Here is an 18,690-nt window from a genome sequence, read left to right as displayed (position 1 = left end):
GCTGAGTATAAGAAGGGTCCGTATTGGAGATAAAGGTCAAAAATGAGGCCCAGGATCTCCGAGACCCAAAATTTCCCAAGAGAGTTTAGCCATTTCCTGCTGTGATTGTCAGACTGAAGCCGACTCCGGTTCCTTCCTGCAGCTGACTCCTGAGGGCAGGAGAGGGAGCTGGCCTGGGCTGGAAGGCAGGGAGAGAGGACGTCCCCTCCTGCAGTGGGGGCCAGCATGCCTGGGAGCAGGCAGGGGAGCAGCCCAGAGCTGAGAGCTCTTGAGGCTGGGATGGCCATATCCTTTCCAGGGGTCATGATCTTAGTCTCAGGTTTCCCATTTTCTTTCCTCAAGTATTTTAGTCTTGTTTTTCTAATCGAATTTCCATGTTAACTTCAGAGGAGCCTACTGTATGTTTCTATTTTGATGGGCAAATCCTATTTAACATTGGAAATGTAGATTCTGGACAAGTGTGTGGGCCTTGAAGAGGGACTTTTTTTTGTTTTTGTTTTCTTTGAGACAGAGTCTCACTCTGTCACCCAGGCTGGAGTGCAGTGGCACAATCTCAGCTCACTGCAACCTCCACCTCCCAGGTTCAAGCGACTCTCCCACCTCAGCCTCTAGAGTAGCTGGGATTACAGGCACATGCCACCATGTACAGGTAATTTTGTACTTTTAGTAGAGATGGGGGTTTCAACATGTTGGCCAGGCTGGTCTCGAACTCCTGATCTCAGGTGATCCGCCCGCCTCAGCTTCCCAAAGTCCTGGGATTACAGGCATGAGCCACTACACCCCACCAAAGAGGGATATTTTATAGGAGGCAGCCTGCCAGGGGGACTGCAATGCAAAAATGGTCTGAGGAAGACCTGCCTAGTCAAGCACGGTGGTGGGAAAGGAATTAAAGACTAAAATAGAAAGGGGCAGCTCCGGGAATCAAAGGCTAACAGGAAGACAAGATTCCCCTTCACTAAGTGAAATGCAGGGGCCACATGTGAGAAGGGAGCCAGGTTCCTGATGAGATCCTAAGCCCGGAGGAGCTGGACAGGCCTGCAGTTACCTTAACCAGCTTCACAGTGCAGACCACAACCTGCTTATAGGATCCCAATGTTGGCGTGGGTGGATTAATAATCAGGAATTCTTGCTGTTGGCACACACTCTTGAGCTACGGCTGCCTTGATTCCCCCCACCCAGGGTGAGAATTGGGCTGTGGGCTTGGGGCAGAATGGGCGAGGTGGGGTGGAACTGGACTGGGACTGAGGTCAGGTTTCCAGCTGTGGGGAAGAAAAGGCCAGCAGAGGCCGAAGATCAGACAGGGCCAGATAGATTGTGCAGGAGCCTGCAGCCACAGCCATTGTCCTGAAACTCATTCGCCTTCTCTCTGTTAACCCCAGATGGAGGAATTTAGCCATGCTGCCAGGGACAGCTACCCAAGTCACAGGGATGGTACCAGGCAAGAAGTAAATAGCCTCTTTAATGTAAACATGGACTCTAGAGCCAGGGTTCTTATTAGAATCCCCTGTGTGCTATGAAAAAAAAACAAAACCCAAAGCTTGTGCTCTGGCTGCACCCCAAAGCAATAAAATCAGACTCTCCAGGGATGGGAACAAGGCAGCAGTGGCTTTTAAAGCTCTCCAGGTAGGCTGGGCGCGGTGGCTCATGCCTGTAATACCAGCACTTTGGGAGGCTGAGGCAAGCGGATCACAAAGTCAGGAGTTTGAGACCAGCCTGACCAACATGGTGACACCTCATCTCTACTAAAAATACAAAACTTACAAAAATTAGCCTGGTGTGGTGGTGCGCACCTGTAATCCCAGCCACTCAGGAGCCTGAGGCAGGAGAATCACTTGAACCCAGGAGGCAGAGGTTGCAGTGAGCCGAGATCCCGCCATTGCACTCCAGCCTGGGCGACAGGCTCATGTGAGCACTGAATGTGCTTAAGCAGGCCCTGGCTCAGAAGAGCTCTTCAGCAAGTGCAAGCTGCCGTTATTTGTGGTAGTAAGGATTCAGTTTGCAAAAGCAAACCTGAATAGTGATGGCTCTCCTGTTTAGCTCTTTTGGGATTTGTCAAATCTCACCCTTTTCCGAAGTTGAGTGATTTGTGGGGTGGGGAGCAGTCAGGTTCTGTGGTGCTGATGGGAAACGCATGCTGATGTTTCTAAACAGGACAGGCTCGGAGAGAAAAGCAGGTCCCACACAGGCTGATAATTACATCTTAAAATGAGAAACTACCTTTCCAGGAAATCATCTACTTTTCAGCATTTAATTTTTTTTTTGTAAAAGTTTTGTTGAGATATAATTCACATACCATACAATTCACTCATTTAAAGTGTATAATTCAATGGTTTTTAGTATATTCACAGAATTACACATTTTGTTGTTTTGTTTTCATAAATCGTCTTCTGAGGGCTTGTTACATTTCTACTATATTTGGTGTTCCTGGTGTAGTCCTAGAAAAACACTGTTTATCCAGCACTGATCTGCTCCAAACTTCAACATGCCCAGAATAGATGGTTCTTCAGGATGTGACCTGTGACCATTTGAGCAGGGCACTGCTCTGAGTGTTATTTTCAAGTCCCTGTTACAGAGATCACATCAGAAGACTAAGGCACCACCAGCAGCACCGGGCTGGGTAAGCAAAGCTGCCCCTTGGCAGCCAGCTCCACGGCGGAGACACAAAGAAGGTTTACAGAATCATCCTTAGAAAGACCTGGGAGGGCAGGGGCAAGAACAGCAGCCTCTCCCTAGCTGACATCTCACCAGGGTTGGCTAAGGAGTCCTCCCCTTGCCCCACGAGTGGCAGGACAGCTCCCAACACTTCTTTAGGCTTGAAGCACATGGGGAAGGGCGAGCCTCCCAGGATTCTCAGATGGAAGCAGCCTGCGAGGCTGAACCATCTAGAAGGCGAGAGCTCCACGTGGGGACTGCTGGCTTTCAGTCAGGGGCCTCCCTGACTGAAACTCCCTGACTCAGTTCAGAGTCCCAGAGTTCAGGGACTCTGAACTGAGTCTCCTATTCTCCCCATCTGTCCATGGGACCTCTCCTCATCCTTTGTTTCTATTTAGTGTTAGAGATAAAGTTCCTCTGAGCACTGTGTTGGCCCTTAACTTCTACAGTTTTAGTCAGTTCTTTTTTCCTGCCATCATCGAGGTGGTTTTCAGAAGTGTGAGTCTGTGTGCACGCTTACATGAACACATACACAGACCGACGAAGACTGTGCTTTGCAATCTCCAAACACGACTAGCAGGCTCCACACCATGAGTGACGCTTCCCTCCTGGATAGAGGTGGCATCATCACAAGGAATTGTGGGTAACAGGGGAGACGGCCTCGGCTGGTCAGGGTGGCACCAAAACCTCTCTCAACCACAGTGGGTTAAACTCACTTTAAACCAGCGCTTCCTTAATTGCTGAAAAGTTAAGAAGCACCTGATTAAAAATGCAAGTTCCAAGAACCCATCTCCAACACCCAAAGCAGAATTTTCCGGAGAGGCCAGGCCATGTCTTCAAGTGCCCCGGGTGATTCTTGCCATAGGAAAGCTTCCTCTTCTTCAAAAAATTCAGACACCCCCTACTAGAGATTCCTCTGGTTTCACAGGTGGGAGGGAAGGATGGGGAAGGCATAAGACTGGGGAGGGGCCACTAGACTGATGTTTTCCAAACACTCCCCAGGAGGGTCTGATGTGCAGGAGAGCTTCAGCTGGGCTTTGTAATGATGATTTCTGTGAAGTTTTCTTTCTTCAGAATAAGGTTTTCATCATCATACCTTTTTGAAAAAGTTCTGAGTTATCAAACGCTGTGCTATGCACCGATGAGGCATTTCATGCACATGCCGGCATTCAGTCTTCTCAACACTTTTTATTGGTTCTATTTGTGTCCCCATTATCCAGATGAGGAAATCGAGACAGCTTAAATCGTTTGCTTCAGGCCACTTGGCTGAGAAGCAGCAAACCTATTTCCACCGAATCCCAGGCCAGCCGCTGAGTGCCACACTGCTGTGCTCAGCCTGCCCGCGAGGGCCCATGGGGACAGGGATGTTCTGAGAGCTATGGGGCACTATTGGTCATATCCCAAGGCCAGTTCCCCAGGAGAAAATGGGGATCCTTCCAAAAGTGTGCACACCTGCTTTGTACTGGCATGGTGGGCTGTGTTGGAAGTACCTTTAGGCCAGTAATTCTTAGGTGATGATACATCAGCATCATCTGGGATCTTATTAAAAATGCAGATATCTAGGTCCTAGCCACAGATATTCGAACTCAGTCTGTCTGGGAGGCAGTTCAGGAATCCGCTTTTGTATAAGTATAGCCAGTGATTCTGAGGCAAGCAGTTGGAGGGGACTGTGCTGAAGAGAAGAAAGGAAAGAGAAAGCCCTGAGTGAGGAAACCTCCCCCGCCATCAGGATAAGCACCCCTCTTTGAGGGCGGCAGAGGCTGCATCCTGTGTGATATTTTATCCTTTCTCCCATATCCGGAGAGTTTTGCTTCTCCTTTAAGACCCGCCTCCCATGTCACTCTTGCTCTGTGCCGTCCTTCTCCACGGCTCCGGAAAGAATTCACCTCAGGAATTTCATAGACCTTTAAATCCAGGCTGTCCCTGGACTTAAAGGCAAAATCCAGGCAAGTGCCTCCTACACCCAAGAAGGATACCAATAATCACCCTCAGTATCCCTTCTGGGGAACCCGGCGCCACCCCGATCCTGCCCACAGAGTCCTCCGGCAGCTGCTGCCACATGACTGGAGCTGCCACACTCCATGCTGTGATTTAGTGCTCACCACGTCCCTAACACTGGACTAGGCTCAGGCAGTTCAGAAAACGGTCTGGCAGGGCCACTATTCTCAAGGGGCCTGGAGTCGGCCTGTGTGGGTGTGGGGCGTGGGCACATCACCTCTGGAGCATGAACAGTGCCTGCCACTCCTTCTTTCTGGAGCCATGGAGAAGGACTGGTGCATTTTCTTTATCCAGTTGGCTCAAATGGTAGTTTTCTCTGCCTAAATCTCTGTGGGTGATTCACCCTAAGGTGAATAAGTTACAAGTCCTAGGCTGCTGTCTGCTGAGCTGCAGCTGGACGGCCCGAAAGCTGGAGAAAGCCCAGTTGCTGAGCTGAGGCTGGGTGGCCTGAGCAGATGTCCAGAGACTGGCAGGCACTGTTCATGCTCCAGAGGTGATGTGCCCACGCCCCACACCCACACAGGCCAAGACTCCAGGCCTCTCGAGAACAGTGGCCCTGCCAGACCCTTTTCTGAACTGCCTGAGCCTAGTCCAGTGTTAGGGACGTGGTGAGCACTAAATCACAGCATGGAGCGTGGCAGCTCCAGTCGTGTGGCAGCAGCTGCCGGAGGGCTCTGTGGGCAGGATCAGGGGTGGCGCCGGGTACCCCAGAAGGGATACTGAGGGTGATTATTGGCATCCTCCTTGGATGTAGGAGGCACTTGCCTGCTACATGTTTGCCAGCTGTGTTCATTCCCTGGGGCTGCGGCAACAAATTACCACAAACTTGGTGGTTCCTAACCACAGAAATTTATTCTGTCACGGTTCTGGAAGCCAGAAGTCCAAAATTAGCATCACTGAGCCAAAATCAAGGTGTTAGGAGGGCCACACTCCCTCCAAAGCCTCTAGGGGAGAAGCTTCCTTGCCTTTTCCAGCTCCTGGGAACCCTAGGCATTCCTGGATTGGTGGCTGCATCACCCCAATCTCTGTCCCCGTTTTCCCATGGCCATCTTCCCCATGTGTCACAGTTCCCTCTTCTTTCTCTTATAAAGACAGTAGATTCAGGCTGGGTGCGGTGGCTCATGTCTGTAATCCCAATACTTTGGGAGGCTGAGATGGGCACAGGAATTAGAGACCAGCCTGGGCAACATGGTGAAACCCCAACTCTACACAAAATACAAAAATTAGCCAGGCCTGGTGGTGCACACCTGTAGTCCCAGCTGCTCAGGAGGCTAAGGTGGGAGGATCTCTTGAGCTCAGGAGGTGGAGGCTGTGGTGAGCTGAGATGGTGCCACTGCACTCCAGCCTGGGCAACAGAGGCACCATGTCTCAAACAAACAAACAAACCAAAAAAAAGAGACACTAGATTTAGAACCACCCTAAATCCAAGATGATTTCATCTCGAGATTCTTAACTACATCTGCAGAGACCCTTTTTCTTTTCCAGATAAGCTCATATTCACAGTTACTGGGACATATTTGGTGGTGGGGGGGACACAATTCAACCCACTGGGCCAGCCTTGCACTAAATAAACGTCAGTGGTTAAGTACTTCCTCCCCCCATCCCTTCCCCACGCAAACCTTTCAACACCTAATGCCAGCACACCTCTGCTTTTACCATGGATGGGCCTGCCTGGGTGTCAGTTTTGCCTCATCACAGGCCTCCTCTCCAGCCATGAGGACAGCAGGGGATGTGGAGGGCCAAGAGGGCCAGAAATCCTCCTGCTCCAAAAGGATGATACAATGAGCACCAAACCAGCTCACTCTGTTGAGTGTGCCCAAGTTTGCGCCAGAGTCGGAAGCCAGTGCATGCACAGAGGCCAAGGCCATGGTCAGGTGCCCTTGCCCCATGGACTCATGTAGTCCCCTGTGAGCAGCATGTGCCACCGGAAGCTAAGCCTCTCCTGCTCAAAGGTCACCCACATCACAAAAGGCAGTTGTGGTATACACCAGGCTGCAAAGGCCTGCCCTTCAATCCCCCTCCACCACCTTTTGTGCAATCCGGCCTGCTACCACTCATTTCACTTCTCTGAACCTCACTGTAAAATCAGCCTGGTAGTAATACCTATAGGCTTAAATCCTTTCTGCAGCCAAGCATCAATAAGTAAATTCATTCTTCCTCCAAGGTTCATGGAGCAGGGTAAATGAGTGAGTGTGAAAGCTCCAGGCCCACAGTAGGCATTGCATCAACTTCTCATATGGAATAAAAAGCATTTGACAACACCGCAGGTGTGTCATTCGGTATTCACTGGCTTTGGACACACTCCTTATCTTTAACCTGCACCTGCACACTGGTAACTCCAAAATCTTTATCTGCCTCCTGCGTATCTGACTGCCTGGCCCACCTCCATAGTCAAACGCCTTATCCCCCACCCCTCACCTGCTCCTTCCCCTATCAGCTGGTTCTAAAGGAGTAACACTGCCAGTCCAAACACCTCACTGTCCCATCACCTTCTCCTTCACCCCCAAATCAGTCACCAAGTGCTATTGATTCTTTTTCCTTAATATTCCTCCAACCTCTTTCCACCTCCTTATGTCCACCTTGTCTTCACATGTTTAAGGCCACATCATTTCTCACCTGACATATTGCAACAGCTTCCCTTCTTAGTCCCTTCCCTAACTTATGTTGACAAGACTGACATTTCTAAGATACGGATCTGATCATCTGCCAGGATGGTATAGAGCCTGTGGGCAAAAGCCCAAATTCGTCAGCAGGGCTGCTAGGCCCTTGTGACTAGCCCAGCCTACCCCTCCAGCTGAATCTCCCCTCCTCCCCCTAAACCACAGCCACACTGAGCCCCACCCGCCCTCATTTCTGCATGACTTTGCTAAGCTGTTGCCTTTGCCTAGAACATTGTTTTATCCATTCCTCATGATTAATGTTATTGACCCTTATTCAACCTCTAACACTCAGCTCCTTCAGAAGGCCTTCCTCGCCTTCTCTCTCCAGGCTCCTATAGCATCTCGTTCTGTGCTTCACACAACATTTACCAAATTATGTCAGAAATGCCTATTACTTATCTGCCTCACAAGCCACACATCCCTATCCCCTGCCCCAGAATGTGAGATCTTGGAAGTTAGAGACTGTGTCTCTTCTCTCTATATTCCCACCAAGCATCTGGCCCAGTATCTGTCAATAGTCAGTGCCTTAATAAATGTTTGTTGAAGTCCTGAATGCCAAGGACAGAGCAACAGGATGTGGCAAGATATAGAGCCTGTGGTTGATTTTTATTTAAAAATACCATGTTATACCATGAACAAAATGTGAGCAACATCCTCAATAATGTTTTATTGGAACATACCAAAGTGTTCTTCTTGTGGCCATCTCTTCCAAGAGCTTAACATGAAACTCAACATAGTGAAGGTCTTCTGCTAGGAGACTGGGCTAATGTAGTCCTTCATAGAACTTTCTGGGATCAGCATCAATACATACAAGAATCATTGCTAAAAAAGTAGTCAAATAGCATACCCTTAGGAAGCCGAGATTTTGATAGGATCTAGATCACTATCAGCTCAAGGTTAAATTTCCTGAGTAGGGCTCAGAGAACACACATCCTGTGTGGTCGGTTAGAGAAGAATCAAGTGTTTTGGATAACAAGTGTACAGGTGGCATGGATACATTCTATTTGGAAGGCTGAGCAGCCTGTTAAAGAGATGACGCCTGCCCTATCTCCACCTGTAGGTAGGTCACAACCTCCTTTACAGAAACCCTACACTTCAGTTATGCTGGATATTCACTTTCTCTAAATACATCTTGCACCTTTCCTTACCTCTGACATTTTCTGGAAGGCAGCTGAATGCCCTCTCATTCTAATTTTTACTTAGCAAGGCTCTATTTATATGCCAAGGTCCAACTCATTGTGATAGAGTAATGGAGATAATAATACCTATTATCTGTTTCTTCCACATTAAACTTTTGGCTGGGCACTTGGCCACCTGGCTATCGACTACATTTCCCCATCTCCTTTGTAACTAGATGTGCTAAATGACCAACTTCTGGCCAACAGGATATGTGAGCCATTTCTGGGTCCGGGCCTTAAAACACCTATTGTATATTCCTCCATCCTCTCCACCTAGCCCAGAAGCTGGAACACTAATGTGGCAATGACCAAGTTTTAGCCATACAGATGAGGCCAACACCTTGTGGAACACTGGAGCAAAGTAACAAGATAGAGCAGAACTGAGTCCCTGAATGACCTTGTGGAGCTGAGCTATCCCAGCAGCCTCAACTGCCACCTACATCTGCACGATCACAGGAGAGAGAAATACAATTATATCTTAAGATTGATCTTATATAAATCACTGTGTTTTGGGGGTCTCTGCACTTTAACTTAGTTAATTATACATAATTTCCTCTGGGAAGCTTCCCTAAGAGTTCTGTCTGAAGTCCCAATATGCCTGTTTGGTGCTAATGCTTTCACCACACTCCACGTGGCATCACAGTGACCTCCGTGCATGTTGGTATGTCCCTAGTGGACTATAAGATTCCTGAGGGCAAAGGCCACACCAGTTTCATTTTTCATATCCCCCAGAGTAGTTAGCACAGTGTCCTGTGCATGGAAGTCACATTTGTTGAAGAAATGAGAGAATAAACAGTACTTGCCACTCGAATACTCTTTTTAGTGGTGAAACAAAGATAGCAGCAGCAAAGTCAATACACACCATAGTTAAACAGAAACCAGAGAGAAAGCAGCTGGCAAATAAGAGGCCTGGTGCACTGAACTGGGGATGGTAGTTCTCCAAAAATAAATGTATTGTGGCAACAAAGCCTGAGGAGACTTAGGGAAAAATACAGATGGTTACTGCAGCCCTGGATTGGAGCCTTCTTTCCACTCAGTGGCCCTGTGTCCCTCAGAAGACCCAGATGGAGGTGGCCACGTGCTCTCAGCACCTGGGTTATCACTTCTGCAGATTGGACAACCACGCTGTGGGCACTTGTCCATAGAGCCAGATCTGGAAATAGAGTTTCTCGGAGGTACCCGGAGAGGGGCACCAACTGTATTCTCCCAGGCCATCCCAGAAAAGTGGAAGAAGAGAGTATTTCACAGACCATCAGTAAAACACTCAACCATAAGTGTGTGGGGCTTGGGGCCAGACTGTCGGGTTTGAACCCCAGCTCTGCCACTTACCAGCTGAGCAACCTAGGATGAGTGACTTCACCTCTCTAAACCTCCATGTCCTCATAGAAATGATAATACTGCCTAGTCGTGAGGTTGTTGCAGGATTGAGTTTATACATTAAGGCACCTTTTGTTCCCAAAATGGGTATTTTGAGTACAAAATACTCAAAATGGGTATTTTGGGTAACCCTTTGTACAATACAGCAAACAAAATACCAATTTTCCAGGTTTTAAAAAAAGAACCCAAGGCTCAAAAAGATTACATGATTTGCCAGAGGTCTCGGTCAGAGAACAGGTTCCAGGCTCTCCCTCTAAACCATGTGCTAATGGGGAGCTCTGCAGCCTTTACCTGGGTGCTCTCATCCTGGGTCCTGGCCTCAGAAGGGAGCAGGCCCAGGAGGCTGAGAGCTGAGGGTGCTGTAATGCCCCCTCCTGTTTCAGTGGTTTCTCAGGAGTCGAGGGTGAGGAGCCCGACCTCTGCGGGCACCACCTACCTGTCGCCCATCCCCAGCAGGCCCCAAGGAGCTGAAACCTCTGTCAGCCTGGGTCTGGACCAAGAGGATGGGATGGGGCACCAGGAAGATGCCTGGATGTTTGCTGATAAAAACGGATGAAAATATGTGAGGGGACCTGAAAGGCACGGATGACATTGTGAGCAAGTGTTAAAGGACGGGATGCATGAGGAAGTGTAAAGGAGAACACGGACAAAGTGTGCTTGGGCAGGGCCGGAGCACAGGTGCTTCCTGAGGTGTCCTGACCCTTCAGCTGAGGTAATAGGAATAAAGCCAGGCTCTCTGTGTGAGAGACAGCAAGAGAGAGAGAGAAGAAGAGACACAGATGTAAGCGGTAGACAGAGAGTCCTGATGTCAAGGAGACATACAGTGAGAAAGGAAGGATGGAGGGAGAAGAGAGAAAGAAGGGAAGGGGAAGAGAGGGGACGAGAAGAAAGAGAGAAACAGAGGAGGGAAGAGAGACAGAGAGCCACCCAGCACCCCCAAAGCTGTGGCTGCCTTCGCCATGTCTGACTTTCAAAGTGCCATCCCCTTTGCCCCCACAAACAAACAAAAAGAGAACAGCGGCTTCTCTTCCTGAGGAATGTGCTGGAATGTTCTGATCGATGGGTGCTGACTGGAATCCTCAGCCTTGGGTCCTGGCTAAGGACTTCACTCCCCACTTTCCTTCCTCTTCCTGACAAGACCCCCTCCCTCTTCCCTGAGCTCTGTTTCTTCCATGAGGTTGAAGAAAAATGCCGTCGTGGTCCCCTGTCTGCTTACTCGGTGTGTCAAGCAGGAGTTCTCGGCTCCAGTGTGCCATGGAGGGCCTTGGGGAGAGGTCACATATCATTCCCATCCCCAGGTGAGAGTCACATAAAAACCAAGATCCAGACCACACCGCATGCCCACCAGGGGTGGAGAGGCCTGGAAGCTCCTCTGTCCCTCAGGGACTCCACCATCTTCCAGGGCCCAGCAGACACAGCAGTGACTGCAATCATGGCTCCCCTCTAGCCTGAAAGAGTGCCATCCCTGGAAAGGGCTGGCAGCTCTCTGGCCAGCTATTTCCAGTCCCCACTCCACACCCTCGGCTGCAGGTCTCTGAGGCCCCTGGAGCTTGGCAGCTTCACACTTCACCCCATGAACTTCCTTCCAGGTCAGGCTGGACTCCAGGCCAGGTTCCTCCACTGCCCTTGTGTTGAGTACAGGAGAAACTTGAGCCAACACCTGACCTTGGGTTAGCTCCCTCCTCACATCTGCTTTGGAGATTCCAGTCTCCTCCTGCCCAGGCCTGCCTCTTAGCAGGGCCAGCAGGCTGAGCTGGAGAATTCCTGCACCCCAACAGCTGCATCCCCAGCTCAGTACCTGGACAACATGAATCCACCCCCTTCGTCAATAAGGTTCTTTCAGAGCTGCCAGCTCCCTCTGGAGAAGGCCTTTTCCACCCCTGTTCTTTGAGGCCCACAGCTAATTCTGAGTCTTATTATAACTGTATTCCCAACAGGTGTGACACACAGCACGTGCATAATAAAGATTCCTGGATGGATGACTCAATTTCTGACTCCTGGAATTCTATAGACCATTTTTTTTAAAGTACTCTTTTTGTGTAACTGCAGTGCAGCTCAGCCTTTTCCTACCATTTCTGCCACAGGCACAGGAGCACTGAGGACCCTCCTTGACCTCCTGGATCAGAAAGGCAGAGGAAATGCTGTGCAGAAGTCAAGGTGTCAGTGGGCTGCCCTCCTTCCAGAGGCTCCAGGGGAGAATCTATTCCTCGCCTCTTCCAATTGCTGGTGGCTGCTGGCACACCTTGGCTTGTGGCCACATTACTCCAATCTCGGCCTCCATGGTCACATTGACTTCATTTCTTCTATGTGCATCAAATCTCTCTCTGCTCCCTCTTATAAAAATACATGTGATTGCATTTAGGGCCCATGAATCAGCAATGTCATAAAAGACCCCAGTTCTTTCCCTGTCTCCTCTCTGCCATCTTTGGTGTGTTGACTTGACCCTGAAACTAATTTTCCTTATGGTCACAAGATAGCTGCCACTGTGCCAAATATTACGTGCAGTCTCAATGAAGGCCAAAGATGAAATAGAATCATCTCATCCTCGCCTCTGCCTTAAGAATAAGGAAACCTTTCTCAGAAGCCCTCTAGAAGAATGCCCCTTTCGTGCTTCCTTGGCCCTAATGGGTCACATGTCTATTCCTCAGCCAGTCCCTGGCAAGGAGAATGGAACAACCACCTTTGGCTTCCATTATGAGGATTCGCACTGTGGAGTGGGAACATCCATGCACTTATGTCAAGGAGAACAGATACCTGTTGGGAAGGAGGAAAGAGGGACATGTGTTGGGCAGGCCACCCAGGGACCCTTCAACAGTCTCTGTGACAGCTTCTCTTCCTGCTTCCTCTGCTACTCTGATCATTGTTTCTTGGTGTTGTCTTTCTCTGAAGGTCTGAATTTTTATTTCCCTGAGTGTTTTATGCCCAGATGTTTTCTGGTCTTACTCCACACGCTCTCCCTGGCAGTCTCATTCACCCCTATCACTTTAATTTCCATGTATAATCAAGTGTTCCTGAATGACAGCAATGGGGATACATTCTGAGAGATGAGTTGTTAGGTGATTTCACTGCTGTGTGAACATCATAGAGTGAATTTACACAGACCTAGATGTTATAGTTTACTACACACTAGGCTGTGTGGTGTAGCCTAGTGTTCCTAGGCTACAAACCTGTACAACATGTTACTGAGCTGAATACTGTAGGCAACTTTAACACAGTGGTAAGTTTTTGTGTATCTAAATGGAGATAAACATAGAAATGGCCCAGCAAAAATATGGTAGCATCATCCTATAGGACCATATGCAGTCTGTCATTGAGCAAAATGTTGTTATGTGGCACATAACTGTATATGTCCCAAAGTCCAAATCTATATCTCCTGCTCTTACTTCTCTTTTGAGCTTTGGTGCCAAATATAAAACTATATGCTTCTGACATGAAGCCCCAAGAGATCCTCAAACTCCATGTGTCTAAAACATAACCGCCTTTCCCTTCCCAATTTTCTCAAAGTTGTTCTTTTTCTGTCTTGTGTCTGTGGTTTGTGTTAGTGGAATCACCTTCCACTCTTGACTACTCCTTCTACCACATCAAATTAGTCATCAAGCCCTGGGACTCACACCTGAAATCTCGAACTCATCCATCCTCCCTATCCTCATACTGTGCATAGGTTGGAGCCTCATCACGTCTCTCCTGGTGCATCACAACAGCTTCTCACCGGCCACTCTACACAGCCACCAGAACAATATTTCCAAACCACAGGTCACATTAAGCCCCTCCTTACCCACATCCCCTGGCTTCTGAAAACACCCACTGGACCTTCCATGAGCAGGTCACGTTTTGGCCACACCTTCGCCTCACCCCTTGCCCCCCTCACTCTGCATTCCAACAACAGTGAGCTTCCATAAGAGGTCGCCTCTCTGAGCCTTTGTGCATGCTGTTTCCACTGCCTGGTATGCCCTGCAAACTTCTATTCTTCCATTAAAACCTGGCTTAGTCAGCACCTCCTCCAGAAAACCTTCCCAGATTCCCCCCTTTTAAGTGAACCAGTGCCTCCTCTGTGCAACAGCTTTTTTCATTCATTCAATAAACATTTCCTGGGTACTTACCATGTGCCAGGCACTGGGTTACAACAAGGAACAAGACTGACACAGTTCCTGCCCTGCAGGAGGGAGAGGAAAAGGAATCACAGGTTTATAAGATTGTCGAACAAGAGCAATTGGCATAATGAAGGGAAGGGCCTCGGGGAAGACTTTCAGGGACACCTGAAGTACAACTAGGAGCTTATCAGAGGAAGGGGAGAAAGGGGTTCAGGCAGAGGGAACAGCAAGTGGCAAGGCCTTGAAGTGGGAAGGAACATGGTACATCTGGGAAATATCAAGATGACAAGTCTGAACCTTGTACACACCTAACTTGTTGGGCTCCTCGTAACGGGTTCACCTGCCCACCTGCCCTACCAGGAGGAAGCCCTAGAGGGTGGGCTTCACATCTGACTCACCTCTGCCTCTTACCAGCCGCAGGACAGTGCCCAGGGAGAGCGCAGGACATTTCTGATGAAGGAAGTGAAAATGGACCTAACAAAAGTATCGCTTGTTGTTACACTCAGGGTTGGGGTCCAGCCCCAGCTGAGGTCCGAAAGGTGTGGGTGGATGAGCAGATAGCTGAAAGAACATTCGGGGGGCTGAAGGCAGGTGAAATGTAATTTTATTCAGGAGCTCTCTCGTCAGCAGCTTACACTAACTCTTTTACACTGTTCACCTTTATTTTGGCTGCCTGCTCCGGCTCAGCGGTTCCTCTCAGCAGCCAGCTCCCACACACACCTGCGTGGCCAGCTCTCCCTTGCCTTCAGGGTCAGCAGCTGAACTCCTTCTCTCTCTGGGTATGAGTAGGCTGAGCTGTGTCCTGGTTCCCCCTGTCCATCTGCAAAGTCGGACAGCTCTGGCTCTCTCTCTCTCTGGGTGCAAGTGCGCCTGTACGGAGTCAGCAGGCCAATTAAGCTTTTACAGACAATAGTGGCATAGGGCCAAGGCATGGCCTTCGCATGTTATGGCTACATGGCTGTGATAACAAGCAGAGCTATATGCCTGCACTCTAAACTCACTGAGTCATGCAGGCCTGGTTATCCACCTCAGCCTATTCTTAACCAAAGCACATCCATATACCTTACCCATGTAAACTGGGAGGCTCTCTGCCCAGGCAAGCTTATCCTCAGGGAAGGGGTTGGGATGGAACTCCCTTTCCCCAACTCATGTTCATGCCAGACTCCCCAGCAGGCATCCGGCCTAATGGGCAGCGGGAGTGACACTGCCACCACTGACCAGCTCCCTTCAGGTTTCCATCCCCTTGGTGAGTGTGGCGGATAGCCACCTCCTGATCCCCACTACCTGTAGCTGCCACCAATACCGAAAAGAGGGAGGGGCACTTTGCTACTGCATCCAGGATTCTGAAATGAGGAGTTGATCCCGGATTATCCAGGTGGCCCTAATAAGGCGGAGGCACACACAGGAGAGGAGAAGGCGATGTGGCCGTGGGGGCAGAGACTGTGACCACAGCCAAGAAACGCCGCAGCTGCCGCAGCCATCAGAGGCTGGCTCCCCTAGAGCCTCCAGAGGGAGCGCAGCCTGCCAGCACCTTGATTTCAGCCAGCAACACTGATTGTGGACTTCCGGCCTTCAGAACGGTAAGAGAAAAAATGCATACTGTTATAAGCCACCAGGTTTGCAGTATATGTTACAGGAGCCACAGGAAGCTAAGTCAGTGAGTGGCCTCATAGGATTCAACAAACATTTAGCAAGTGCCATACATGGCAGGCACTGTCATAGGTGCCAAGATGCAGCTGTGAACAGGACAGGGCAGGGCCTGCCCCGTGGAGCTGCAACCCAGTCAGATTACTTCCTGAAAGAGTGGTGCTTCCAATAATTACGGATGAGCATCACAGGTAAGCAGGAAGCAAAACTGGTAGCTCAAAAAAACCACACAGACCTCCATAAAATAGTGCCAATTCCTGTGCAAATTACATACAAATGCACTTGTTAAGACAGATGTCACCTTCAGAGAAAACACAAGACTATCTAGATCCCAGCTGCACGCCAGAAAGCCCGAGGGAACAGTACAGGTCAGAGGGAGCGGGCAGAGTCCTAGACACACTGCCTTTCTTCCCCTTCAGGGGGTTCAGCCTCCTGCAGAGGAGTCAGGTACAGTCATCACCATTGCAGCTGCAGCCCCACAGAAATGGCCTAACCCCTCAGGGAGGGCCCCTAAAGGAAAGTGCCCTGAAAGAGCGGCTTTCCAATGTTTACACAGAGATTACATGGAATTTACACCAAACTTCAGGGTGAGGTCATGACCCTGGGCGAAGGCTTGCTTCAGACGAGTCAACACATGTTGGACCTCAGAGACTCCAGCAAACAGCTTGCTTTCCCACAAGTAAGTTGGTCACATCAGGCGGGCAGTGACCTCATGTAATCGCCCAGTGTGGTGAACTCCACAACAACCATCCCCGTACAACCCGGGCATTACCAGATACCTGATGCTGCAAAATATCTGCTGATCTTCTTGGCCACAGGACTCGCTCTGTCTGAACAACCTGGGAGGAGGAGTCAGGGTGGGGCAGGGTGAGGGAAGTGGCCAGGACCCTCCTCATGCTGCTTCTGCTCCCTCATCCCATGACCCTGGTGAGCTCCAACCTCCAGGCCAGGCTTAACAACACCCCTTCTTTCCATCTCTTTTGAGGATTAAATGAGACAACAGATGAAAATACACTGAAAAGTGTTAGGTGCTAAACCCAGGCCGAGTGATGCTTTTAACCTGGAACTACTCAGTTGCCTCTGAAAGCAATGAACTCTATGCTGTCTTTGCAGGTACAAAAAGAAATCTTCCACTAAATTGTGTTTCAGTGGCTACAACTATGTGTTAGCTAATTCTTCCATCCTCTCACCTACCTCCAACTGCTCCAGGTGTGCAGCTCTGTGGCAGTTTCAAGAGTCGGGTACTATGTAGTAAAGAATTGACCTTATCCAGAGATGTCCGGCCATTGCTGGAGGTTCCTGGGAGGTACCTCTAAGTCCTGGGGATGTCCTGCCTGATAAGAGTATCTTTGTTTGCTTGGGGAGTCTTGAACCATATTGAAAAGCCTAACAGCGTGATTTATACTGGGGGTTTTCAGCCACAAAGCATCAGCTTGACCTGCAGAAGGGCTGGAGATGAACGGTCAGTCACATAGGGAGTCCACCATGTCTACCTGCCTGAGACCCAGTAAAAGCTCTGTACACAAAGGCTCGGGTGAGCTCCCTGGGGGGCAGTATTCCACGTGTACTGTCACATATCCTGGCCAGGAAAAGTTGGCGCTGCCCATGAGTCTACTGGGAGAGGACAGCCGGAAGCTTCCCTTTCGGGACTTTCTGCTCCATGCACTTCTTCCTTTGGCCCATTCCTTCCACTGAAATAAAAAATAAGTGTAACAGCTTTCAGTTGGGAAGTCCTCCTGCTGATTTATCAGATCTGAGTGTGATCAGACCTGATCCCCTCCCACTCTTACCACCCCTCAACAGACAATTGGTGTCAGAAGTGAGGTGATCCTGGGGACAGCCTTGCACTCTGTAACTTCTTAACTCTTTTTGTACCACGGACGCCTTTGGCAGTCTGGTGAAGCTGTGAACTTTTCTGAAGATGATTATTAAATGCACAAAATAAGATATATAGTATCCAAAAAAAACCAGTTATGTTGAAATGTATCAAAATATGTGCTTCTTTATTAAGATATTAAATAATAAGTTATAGTAGAGATTTACTATCTACCATAATTTTGAAGTAGCAACGAACAGCCAATATTTCGAGATATCTGCAACAACTATAAAGAGATGCAGATTTAAACCAGGCATGGTGGCTCACGCCTGTAATACCAGCACTTTGGGAGGCCAAGGCAGGCAGATCACTTGAGGTCAGGAGTTTGAGACCAGCCTGGCCAACATGGCAGAACCCAGTCTCTACTAAAAACACAAAAATTAGTCAGGCATGGTCATGGGTACCTGTAATTTCAACTATTCGGGAGGGTGAGGCAGGAGAATCGCTTGAACCCAGGAGGCAGAAGTTACAGTGAGCCGAGATGGCACCACCGCACCACTCCAGCCTGGGTGACAGAGTGAGAGACTGTCTCAAAAAAAAAAAAAAAAGATGTAGATGTATATTAGTGTCAGCATCACAGGTGATGTATTTTGTTTCCTATATTCATAATTGAAATTAATTCTAAATTTCAATTAGAGGTCAGTGGAAATAAAGGTCTAATGTTTTTTTCTCATCCACAGTCACAAACCCCATAAATTCTATCCCTAGACCACCAACGGGTCCAGGGGCACCAGATTAAGAAGCCTAATCTAGGACTTGGATGATTATCTCACCCTTCCTAGCAGCTTAAGTTGAGCTGTCGTTGTCAATGTTGTTTTTAATGATAATAATTGTAGCTAATCCTCACTGAGCATTTGCTCTATGCCCAGCATAATGAATGTGAAAGTGCCATACACATATGAACCATTATTTTTATGTCATATCACTTAACGAGCTTTCTGATTGAGTTAGGAAAACAAGAGCTATCAATTTCGGCATGCTTAATATGGGTGAGGCACATACCAAGCACTTACAATGCATGCTTTCATTAGGCCTCACAGCAACCTGATGAGGTGGAACTGTCATTCCTCCCATTTTATAGACAAGGAAAGTGAGGCTTTGAGAGTTTAAGCAGCTTACCCAAATGATAAGGCTAGTAATTGGTGGAGCAAGAAATTCAAATCAGGTGTCTGACTCAAGACAGAGCACAGTTCACAAAAGTTAGCAGAATG

The 18,690-nt window shown here is 48.9% G+C and overlaps 1 long non-coding RNA gene across 10 annotated transcripts in view; it reads right to left on the bottom strand.

Annotated features, from left to right (window-relative positions):
• Positions 1–2,300: 2,300 nt before the first annotated feature.
• LOC106999866 (uncharacterized) overlaps positions 2,301–18,690 on the bottom strand; it is a 32,494-nt gene continuing 16,104 nt past the window's right edge. For 3 of the 10 annotated variants that reach the window (XR_013397353.1, XR_013397354.1, XR_013397346.1), the window contains 4 exons: positions 16,798–17,294; positions 16,383–16,442; positions 13,966–14,826; positions 2,301–4,324 (listed from right to left, as the gene is read on the bottom strand). This is a non-coding gene — a long non-coding RNA (uncharacterized LOC106999866). Of the gene's footprint in view, positions 4,325–7,195; positions 12,620–13,965; positions 14,827–16,382; positions 16,443–16,797; positions 17,295–18,690 lie in introns of those variants that run through there. The other 7 variants (XR_013397349.1, XR_003732458.2, XR_013397350.1 and 4 more) reach the window with 7 other exon arrangements.

This window comes from Macaca mulatta, chromosome 8 (assembly GCF_049350105.2).
Source record: "Macaca mulatta isolate MMU2019108-1 chromosome 8, T2T-MMU8v2.0, whole genome shotgun sequence".
Classification (NCBI taxonomy): Eukaryota; Metazoa; Chordata; class Mammalia; order Primates; family Cercopithecidae; genus Macaca; species Macaca mulatta.
This window is presented reverse-complemented; position numbering and strand designations above follow the sequence as displayed.